Genomic DNA, 8,809 nt, shown 5'->3' with positions numbered 1-8,809 from the left:
CCTGTCTTGGAGCTGGGAAACTGGGCACAGAGGGTGCTGTTGTTTGCTCTGAACTGCATGGTAGGTGATGGTGAAACCACATATGTCTTCCACCACGCCCCACGGAGGGCAGACGGGCAGCCTCGCCCCTGCAGCCCCAGGCGCCAAGTCCAGTGATGCGGGCAGGCATCTGCCAGTGTGCCCTCGAGGCAGTCAGAGCCTGACAGCCCCCACATGGAGAGAACCACCTAGTGTCAGACTTGTCTGCCCCCTGACCACCCAGGGGATAGTCACAGCACCCCAGCCAGGTATCTTAAGGAAAAGGGGGTTTCCGCTTCCTGCGGCCCTCTAAGGAACAGTGGCCTAGGTGAGAAGTCTTTATTTTCTATAATTTTTTTTATGTTTATTTCTGAGACAGAGAGAGACAGAGCATGAGCGGGGGAGGGGCAGAGAGAGAGGGAGACACAGAATCGGAAGCAGGCTCCAGGCTCTGAGCTGTCGGCACAGAGCCCGACTCGGGGGCTCGAACTCACGGACCGCGAGATCATGACCTGAGCCGAAGTCAGCCGCTTAACCGACTGAGCCACCTAGGCGCCCTAAGGGGGCTTTATTAATAACGACAATGCTAACGATACTTTGTGGGTCATGTGCTTAGTGCATTTCTTACTCAATTCTCCCAACTACCCAGACTGTTTGGACGTCATTATGATTATTACCTTTATTTCACAGATCGGGACACTGAGGTCTGTAGATGTAAAATAATCTACCCAAAATCATCTCGCCAGCAAGGAACACAACCAGGACACAAAGCCCAGGTCTGTCTGATTCCCTAGGCCTCACTTTTTTTTTCTTTTCTTCTCTTTTCTTTTTTCTTTTCTCCCCTCCCCCCCCCTTTTTTTTAATTATCCCTTTATCAGTGGAGGACAGTTGTTATTTCTCCTGAAGCTCTCCGGAGATACTCTCTGCATACGTATTCCTATCTTACTCAAAACAGGGGCTCTGTAGACACTCTCCACCCGGCTTTTCCCCTTAACAACACACTGTGAAGACAGATCCGTACCAGCACATACAGATTTGCCTCTTCAGTTCTCATCTGCGTGGTGTTCTGTACGTACGGGCATACAGATTCTTTCCATCAGTCTCCTATAAATGACCACTTAGGTGGGCTCCAGAGATTTCTGACCCCAACACCACTAATGCCGACGCTCACACCCTGCCCACCTTGCGAATGCCTCTCGTCAAACAATGTGGCCGCATCTTCTCCCTGGGCTGGGTGTCTACAAGTCCTTCCAGTCCCCACTGCAGCCTGTGATCCTTCCGTTGGAGAAGGGCTGAGTGCCTGTTCTCAGTCCCTCCTGGTTTGGGGGGAAGGCCCTCCAGGAGGGCGGGAGGGCAGTGAAGCATCTGCTGGTCCCTTTGCCCTCCTCCTCCAGACAGGGCCCTGTGCAGACCCCCCCCCCCCCCCAGAAGACCCGCCTGCTCCCTTGGAAGAAGAAACCCACTTGGCACTTTGTGCCCTCATCATCCTTTCTTACCCTTCCTACCTGGGCCTGAGCCTCTCTCACTTTTTCCTGTTTTGTAACCTCAGGACAACTTTCCTCCCTTATGCTCCCTCTGCAGAGAGCTGATGCTGTCACAGGATGGGGTGGACGGAGACCGGTCAGGGTCAGCACCGCCTCTCCGGGGAGGTGGCCCTCGGATGGCGTGGGGACTCTGTGTTGGCAGGCAGCAGGCCCGGGGCCTGTGACAGGAGCCGCCTGGACATAAAGCCACGGCAGGACAGCAAGGCCACAGTCAGGCTGGTGAGTCACCCCAAACCCAGAAGTGCCCCCTTGTCCTGACCAAATCAAATTCATCGCTGATTGAACCGCACCAAAGCTTCCAGTAGTTTCCCTCTACTCTTACAAGACTTAAGAGAAAAGCAGGAAGGGGAAGAGAAAAGAAGCGTCAGGGTGGCACTAAAGAATGTGGGCCTTGGGAGCCGTGAGAACTGGCTTTGAGTCTGGAGCACAGCAGCGACATGACCTGGGAATTAGTTACCCACTCTAGGCCTCAGTCTTATCAGCTGTGACATGGGGGCAAGAGTATCCACCTCATGGGGCACCTGGGGGGCTCAGTCCATTAAGCATCTGACTCTTGATCTGAGCGCAGGTCATGATCTCACGGTTTGTGAGTTCGAGCCCTGCATCGGACTCTGAGCTCATGGCTCAGAGCCTGCTTAGAATTCTCTCTCCCTCTCTCTGCTCCTACCCTGCTCATGCTCTGTCTCTCTCTCTCTCTCTCAAAAAATAAATACACTTTAAAAAAAAAAGTGCCAAATCACACATGAGTGAGCCCACGGTTCTGTCACTGACAGTCATTCGATAAGGTCTGCCAGGAAGGGCTGTGTTTTCCAGTAATACAAAACCAGTCTCGAATCTAAACCTACACAATTAAGTCCTTGGATTTTGTTCATTTCCTCTTAACGTATGTTCAATTCTTTGGGCCCCTTCCATTGTTCTCCAGGTGGTGTACAACATGTTTATTACAAGATCCAGCTTTGGATAAAGAGAGAGAGTGGATCATGGCGTTGCCACGTGCTAGCTGTGTGACCTTGGGCAGGTTACTTAATTTCTCTGAGTCTGTTCCTTGTCTGTTAAACTGATCGAACGGCAGCTGTCCCAAATGGCCAACATGACATTTGCTGAGGTAGGAAGCATCAAGCCCTGAGTACCATGCTTGGCAGGGAGGTTTGTCCCAAGAGGAAGAAGTGTTTCTGCAGAAGGGGGACCTCCCAGCCCGCTAAGGACACTTTGGGAGTAAGAGAGGCTGGTGTGATGGCCCCCAGGGGCTGGGAAGGGTGGGGCCACCCAGGCTAACTTCTCTTCCAGCTTGCTGGCCGTCAGGTATCTACTACTGCCTCTGAGATCCGAGAGCCCAGCCCCCAGCAGGCCATGATTTTAATCACTCAGCAGTCAGGTAAGTCTCTGTTTCCTCAGTGCTCACAGGGCTCCTGAACCCTGAGGGAGGCTCTTGGTACAATCCCAGACCTGGTGGGGGCTTGGCGAGCCGGGCAGAGCCTGGAGGGTCACTCACCCGCTGCTGTCCCAGTGAGAGGGACTAGGGAGGCAGCCAGACTTGCTTCTCTCCGGGAGGTGCCCAGGAGTGGGGGAGAGGTAGTGATGGGGGGGGGGGGGGGTGTTAACGATACTTTGGGGGTCATGTGGGCTGGAGGCACCCCTGAGCCTCTAAGTGCCCTACACCCTTCCCAGTGGCCTCTTGGGATGAGGAGGGGTGGCTGCATTCATTCTCCAAACTGCCTCCACCCCCCAGGATACATTCCAGGGTCAAAGACTCCAGAGACCCCACCTGCCTCCCCGCCAGCTGCTGGGAGGACCACTGTCAGGAAGGGCAGGACCAGTCCAAGAAAAGCCTCAGTGCCTCCTTCCTTCTCCATCCCACAGTCTGTCCTGCTCTCTTTGTCTCTGTCTGGTCTGTCTTTCTCTCCCATGCTCTCCTCCGGCCCCACCTCCCCTCAGCCCTCCCCTCACTCCTGGGGTTTTCTCTCTCTGAAACGAAGCCCGTTCCCTGTGCGCCAAAACCCCAACCCTCTGAGGTTTCGGGACTCAGGCCAGGCCCCCAGAAGCCGAGCAGGGAATCAGCAGCTCCCCGAGAGCTGTGGCTTTGGCCACCCTTTCATCTGGTCTCTTTAACTCATTTCTTTCTAACACATCCCACATGGAGTGACAAACAGCCAGTGCATCCTCTCCCCCAGGGCCCCTTCCTTCCAAGGCACTTCGTCATCCACAATTTCTTGTCTCCAGAGCAGGAAGAGATGAAGGAGCCTGACCCCCGCCAGCAGGGTCTGAGGGCAGCGAGCTGGGCTTTCTGGGTGTTTCCCACAGCCCATCCAGTCCACCTCGGTTTGGAATCAGCTGAATTTGCCACACACTGGGCTAGAATGGCGTAATATGTGCGGAAGATGCCCGGGGGCCAGGAGGATGGGTTATTGGGAGACCCTCTTCATCTGCAGGAACACATCTGACACCCTGGCTGTCACTGGGACTGGGGACAGAGGGTGGTCCCCAGCAGAACGTGTTGCTGGGCCCTCGGGCCCTGGCTGATGGCACAACAGGGCTCCAATTCAGTCGGTGGGATTGAGTCATGTCCATTATTACCTCTGCACCACCCTGTGGCATCTGGTGCCACCTGGCACAGCAGACCAGTGCCTCGGGCACCTCTCAGCAGCTGGCCAAGCTCTTCTGAGTTCACCCCTTTGCAATCGCCAGGCCTCCAGCTGTCCAGCCCTATTTTAACTGGAAGTAGGTTGGCACAGAGCAAACCCAGTGCCCTCTGCCAACTTCCTCACCACCTAGCTTCTGACTGCACAGCCATCTTTACGCCCGTCCCACAAAAGGGAGCCCAAACCAGCAACAACAAAGAGGAAAAAACAGCAATAAAATGGGATGGACTCGGTGGGTTTTTACACCAGGTGTTTTGGGGTGGGGGTGGGGTGGGGTTCAGAGAGGTCCTTCTGTGCAGCCCGGCCTGGGCCTGAGACAAGGACTGAGCGTCTGGGCCGAGTTACTGGCCTCGCTACAAAGGCCACCCTTCAGTGGCCCGGGCCTCACCGAGGACGCCAAAAACAACACGAGGGTTTGAGGTTGGAAAGTGTAGTTCAGGGATTTTGCTCATGTTTTTGTAAATGATACACAAGTATTCACCCAAGTGAATGGGAAAACCTTAGGTGATTTAAACATAATGTAGCAAGGAAGGCGGGGCAGTGGTGACGCCCTTGGGCTCTGTTCCTCTGGAGGAGGGGGACGGGCAGGCTGTGGGCGGTGTTTTCAGAAAAGGCTTTGTCCTCTCAGCAGCTGGTCTCGAAGTTGGGTGTTGGGGCCATTTCTAGAGGGCCAGGAGGGGTCAATGACACAACACCTCTTTGCAACCTAACTTGTGGAAATTCTGAAAAGCTGAAGAAGGAAATGAGTTTTAAGAATAATCTTTTTAGGGGCGCCTGGGTGGCTCGGTGGGTTAAGTGTCCGACTTCGGCTAGGGTCACGATCTTGCAGTCTCTGAGTTCAAGCCCTGCGTCGGGCTCTGTGCTGACAGCTCGGAGCCTGGAGCCTGCTTCAGATTCTGTGCCTCCCTCTCTCTTTGCCCCTCCTCCACTCGTGCTTTTTGTCTCTCTCTCTCTCTCTCTCTCTCTCTCAAAAATAAACATTAAGAAAATTTTTTTAAAACGATATTTTTATCTTCTAAAGAATTGATCTGAACTTCATCTCTGTCCTAAATCTGCTTAATAGGTGTTTCTCTGTTCATTTCCTCCTGTTCTTCACTGACCACTGCTCTGTTCTGAGTTCACCGCTTCCCCGTTTTGTCCTATTTGCCCGTTGCCCAACGGAGGATGTGTTTCTGTCCTACGAATGAACCCCACCCCCACCCCCGGGCCTATGAATTAGATGGGTAGGTAGATAGATGCTAGATAGGCAGCCCTATCTATGAGAGAGAGCACCTGTGCCTGGGAGTGCTCAGTGATGTGCTGATACGTGTTTAGCGACAGGTTCTTCGGGGAGGGCGGCGAAAAGCCCTAACACCGGCCATCCCTGGGGTTAAGTATTCCCACCACAGCCGACTGTACCACCGACGTGATGTCCCGGAAGGCGGCCCTCAGAAGACATGCACGTGATTGGCTCTCACGGGCTGTATTAGCTGCATCCAGACACCACATGGGACATCATTATGGGATGGATACACATGGCCTCTGGGGCCAGAAGTCCCCCTGGTTCCTTCTTCTGTCCACCATAGCCCACCGGGGGGGGGGGGGGGTGGAAGCACTTTCCTCTCAGCTAGTTTTACCCTTTCCCCTCAATTCCTGCTCCACTCTATCCCCCAGCAAGTGCAGACCAGAAGGTCAACAATCTTTATCAGCCTGTGGACCAAAGCCAGCCAGAATAACACGGCCTTTATTTGTTTAAAAACAGAACTATAAACCAAACCAAATAAATTTATTTTTTTCCAGATATGTAAAAAGGAAATATATGCTTGTTATTGAAAGTGAAGAGTGAGGAAAAGGAAATGGGTGGTGGCCACTGAAGGAACAGACTCCCGCCAAAGTGGCCAGGCTGGCGTTGGCATGAGGGGCCCCAGCCCCAGAAGGTCATGGCCTCTCACTATGCAGTTTGTGGTTCATGGGGCCTCAGGAAAGGAGGAGGGAGGCATATCTGGGCTGAAAGAGGTCAACTCGGAGCCTTAGGAAGGAAGAAAGAAGGAAAGGGAATGTATGTATGTATGTAGGGTCAGGGCTGAGGGACAGGACCCCAGGCATCATCTGAGAGCCACCGAGTACAAGATGGTCGCATCATTTTTTTATTATTATTTTTGAGAGAGAGAGAGAGAGAGCGCGCACGCACGCATGAGCAGGGGAGGGGCAGAGAGAGAGATGGAGAGAGAGAATCTCAAGCAGACTCCATCCTCTGCGCGGAGCCCGATGAGGGGCTCAAATTCACGACCGCGGGATCACGACCTGAGCTGAAATCAAGAGTTGGACACTCAACCGACTGAGCCACGCAGGTGCCCCAAGGTCACATAATTTATATGACCATTTATATAGTTGAGGCAATCCCACACCCCATCCCATGCAGGGAGGCTGGCTCCCCTGAGTAAGAGCAAGGGGGACACGGGAGTCTGATCAGCTGGCCCCACTGCCCCGCTTGGCGAGGTCATCTTGCCACTGGGTGTGATTCTGCTGTTTAAAGATGCGTATTTTTCACCAGGCCCGGGCCCTCCATCGAGGCCGACCACTCCGCTGGGCACTGGTCCTCAGACCCGGGAATCTGTCCCACCCTGGAGGGAAGCAAGACATGTTGGTCTTCAACCCAGCGCCCTCCCGGGGGGTTTCCACGGGAAATTCTGACCCAGCACGATTTTTTACCTGAGGCAAAGGAGCAGGGAGAGGGGGACGATGAGGCTCCTGGAACCAAAGGAGGGCAGACTTAGGGGTCTATCGGGTCTCGGGAACTTGAGAGAATAAAGCTGCTTCCCTCTGACCCAAAGTCTCCTCAGGCTGACCTCGCCTTGTCCGTAGGAGGCTGGACAACTACTGCTACCAACAGGTCCCCGTGGTGATTCTGGGGTGAATCCCGGGCACTTCCAGGGGTGGCCACCCCCACCCCACCTCACCCTCGCTGAGGTCTTAGCCCCTCCTCACTTTATGGCCTTAAGCCTCTGGTGAAATGGGGCATAAAGTTCTCCCCTGGAAAATTTGGGGACCCCCGAACTAGATGTCCAGCCACTTCCCCAACATAGGAGGTGCTTGTGGGTAGCATTCAGACCCAGACTTAAATAACATAAATTGACATCCTGGAAAAATCATTTCCTTTCCACGGATTTTTAAGCTTTCCTGTTACTTTACCGGGAAAGCCTGTATGGGTCCACTAGAACTGCCACCGAGTGCCACAGAGTGGGGGCTTAAACAGCAGAGATTTATTCCCTCACGGTTCTCCAGAGCTGTGGAGGCCAGAAGTCCAACAGGATGTGTCAGCAAGCTCGTTTTCTCCTGAGGCCTCTCTTCCCGACTTGCAGACGGCCGTCTTCCCCCTCAGTCCTCACGTGGTCTTCCCTCTCTGTGCCTCTGTGTCCCCATCTCCTCTTTCCGCAGGGACACCAGTCAGAACGGATTAGGTCACTCTCAGGACCTCATTTTCACTTACTCACCTCTTTAAAGGCCCTGTCTCCAAATACAGTCCCACTCTGAGGCCCTGGGGGCTGGGACTTCTACCTATGAACTTGGGGCGAGGGAGCCATAAACATTCAGACCATAGCATTTTGAGAACATGGTCTTACGAGTCTTGACCCCCCCCCCCCCCCCCCCCCGCTTCCAGGCTGCGACAAGCCAGGCAGGTCTCTTAAATTCTGTGGGCTTCTGTCAGTATCTCACAGCAGGTGGTGAGGATTAAGTGAGCTAATAATATACATGGAGTGCTTAGCCTGGTTCCAGGCCTGCAGTGAGTCCTTGATTAATATTAGGTATTGGTCATGACCAGAAACAGAACCACAAAACAGCTGAATCCAAGTGTGTGTGTGTGTGTGTGTGTGTGTGTGTGTGTGTGTGTGTGTTTCTTTTTTAAAGGAAAAAAATCTAGAAACCAACAACCCACACAATTCCAGCACAGCTAAGCAGTCACTCTGTGGAAGGAAGGGAACGTGTGCACAGCTCTCCATGGGCTCTTCCCGGGGCCATGTTGAAATGCAGGTCCCTGGGCCCATCCCAGAACAGGGACTCTCCAGGCAGGGGGGGACTTGGGAATCTACTTTAACAAGGGCTCTGGGAAATTCTGACGTCCTCTACGTGTTAGAGTCACTGACCCACAGCCAAGCTTGTCTTCCTGTAGGGCCTGTAGTCCGGTCAGCCTTTAGACAGGCCCATCGTCCCCCCTGCTAGCTTCTGAATGAAACAACCTTTCTCAAGAACATACATTGTCAGAAGTATTTCCCCATCTGGACTGTAATATGGAGACACAGGGAGTTTTGTTGCTGTTATGTTCTGTTTGTTTGTTTTTAATATTTTTAATGTTTTTATTTATTTTTGAGAGACAGAGAGGGAGCAGGGGAGGGGCAGAGAGAGAGGGAGGAAGACACAGAATCCAAAGCAGGCTCCAGGCTCGAAGCCGTCAGCACAGAGCCCGAGGTGGGGCTCCAACTCACAAGCCGTGAGATCATGACCTGAGCGAAAGTCAGACACCCAACTGACTGAGCCACCCAGGCACCCCCGCTTCTGTTTGTTTTTTAAGTCAACTTTTTTCTTTGGAGATCACCGCAGATTCATAGGCAGTGTTAAGAAGGAATAGAG

The sequence above is a fragment of the Panthera onca genome, chromosome D2 (genome assembly GCF_046562875.1).
Source record: "Panthera onca isolate mPanOnc1 chromosome D2, mPanOnc1 haplotype 2, whole genome shotgun sequence".
In the NCBI taxonomy this organism is placed as follows: Eukaryota; Metazoa; Chordata; class Mammalia; order Carnivora; family Felidae; genus Panthera; species Panthera onca.
Note: the sequence above shows the minus strand (reverse complement) of the source record.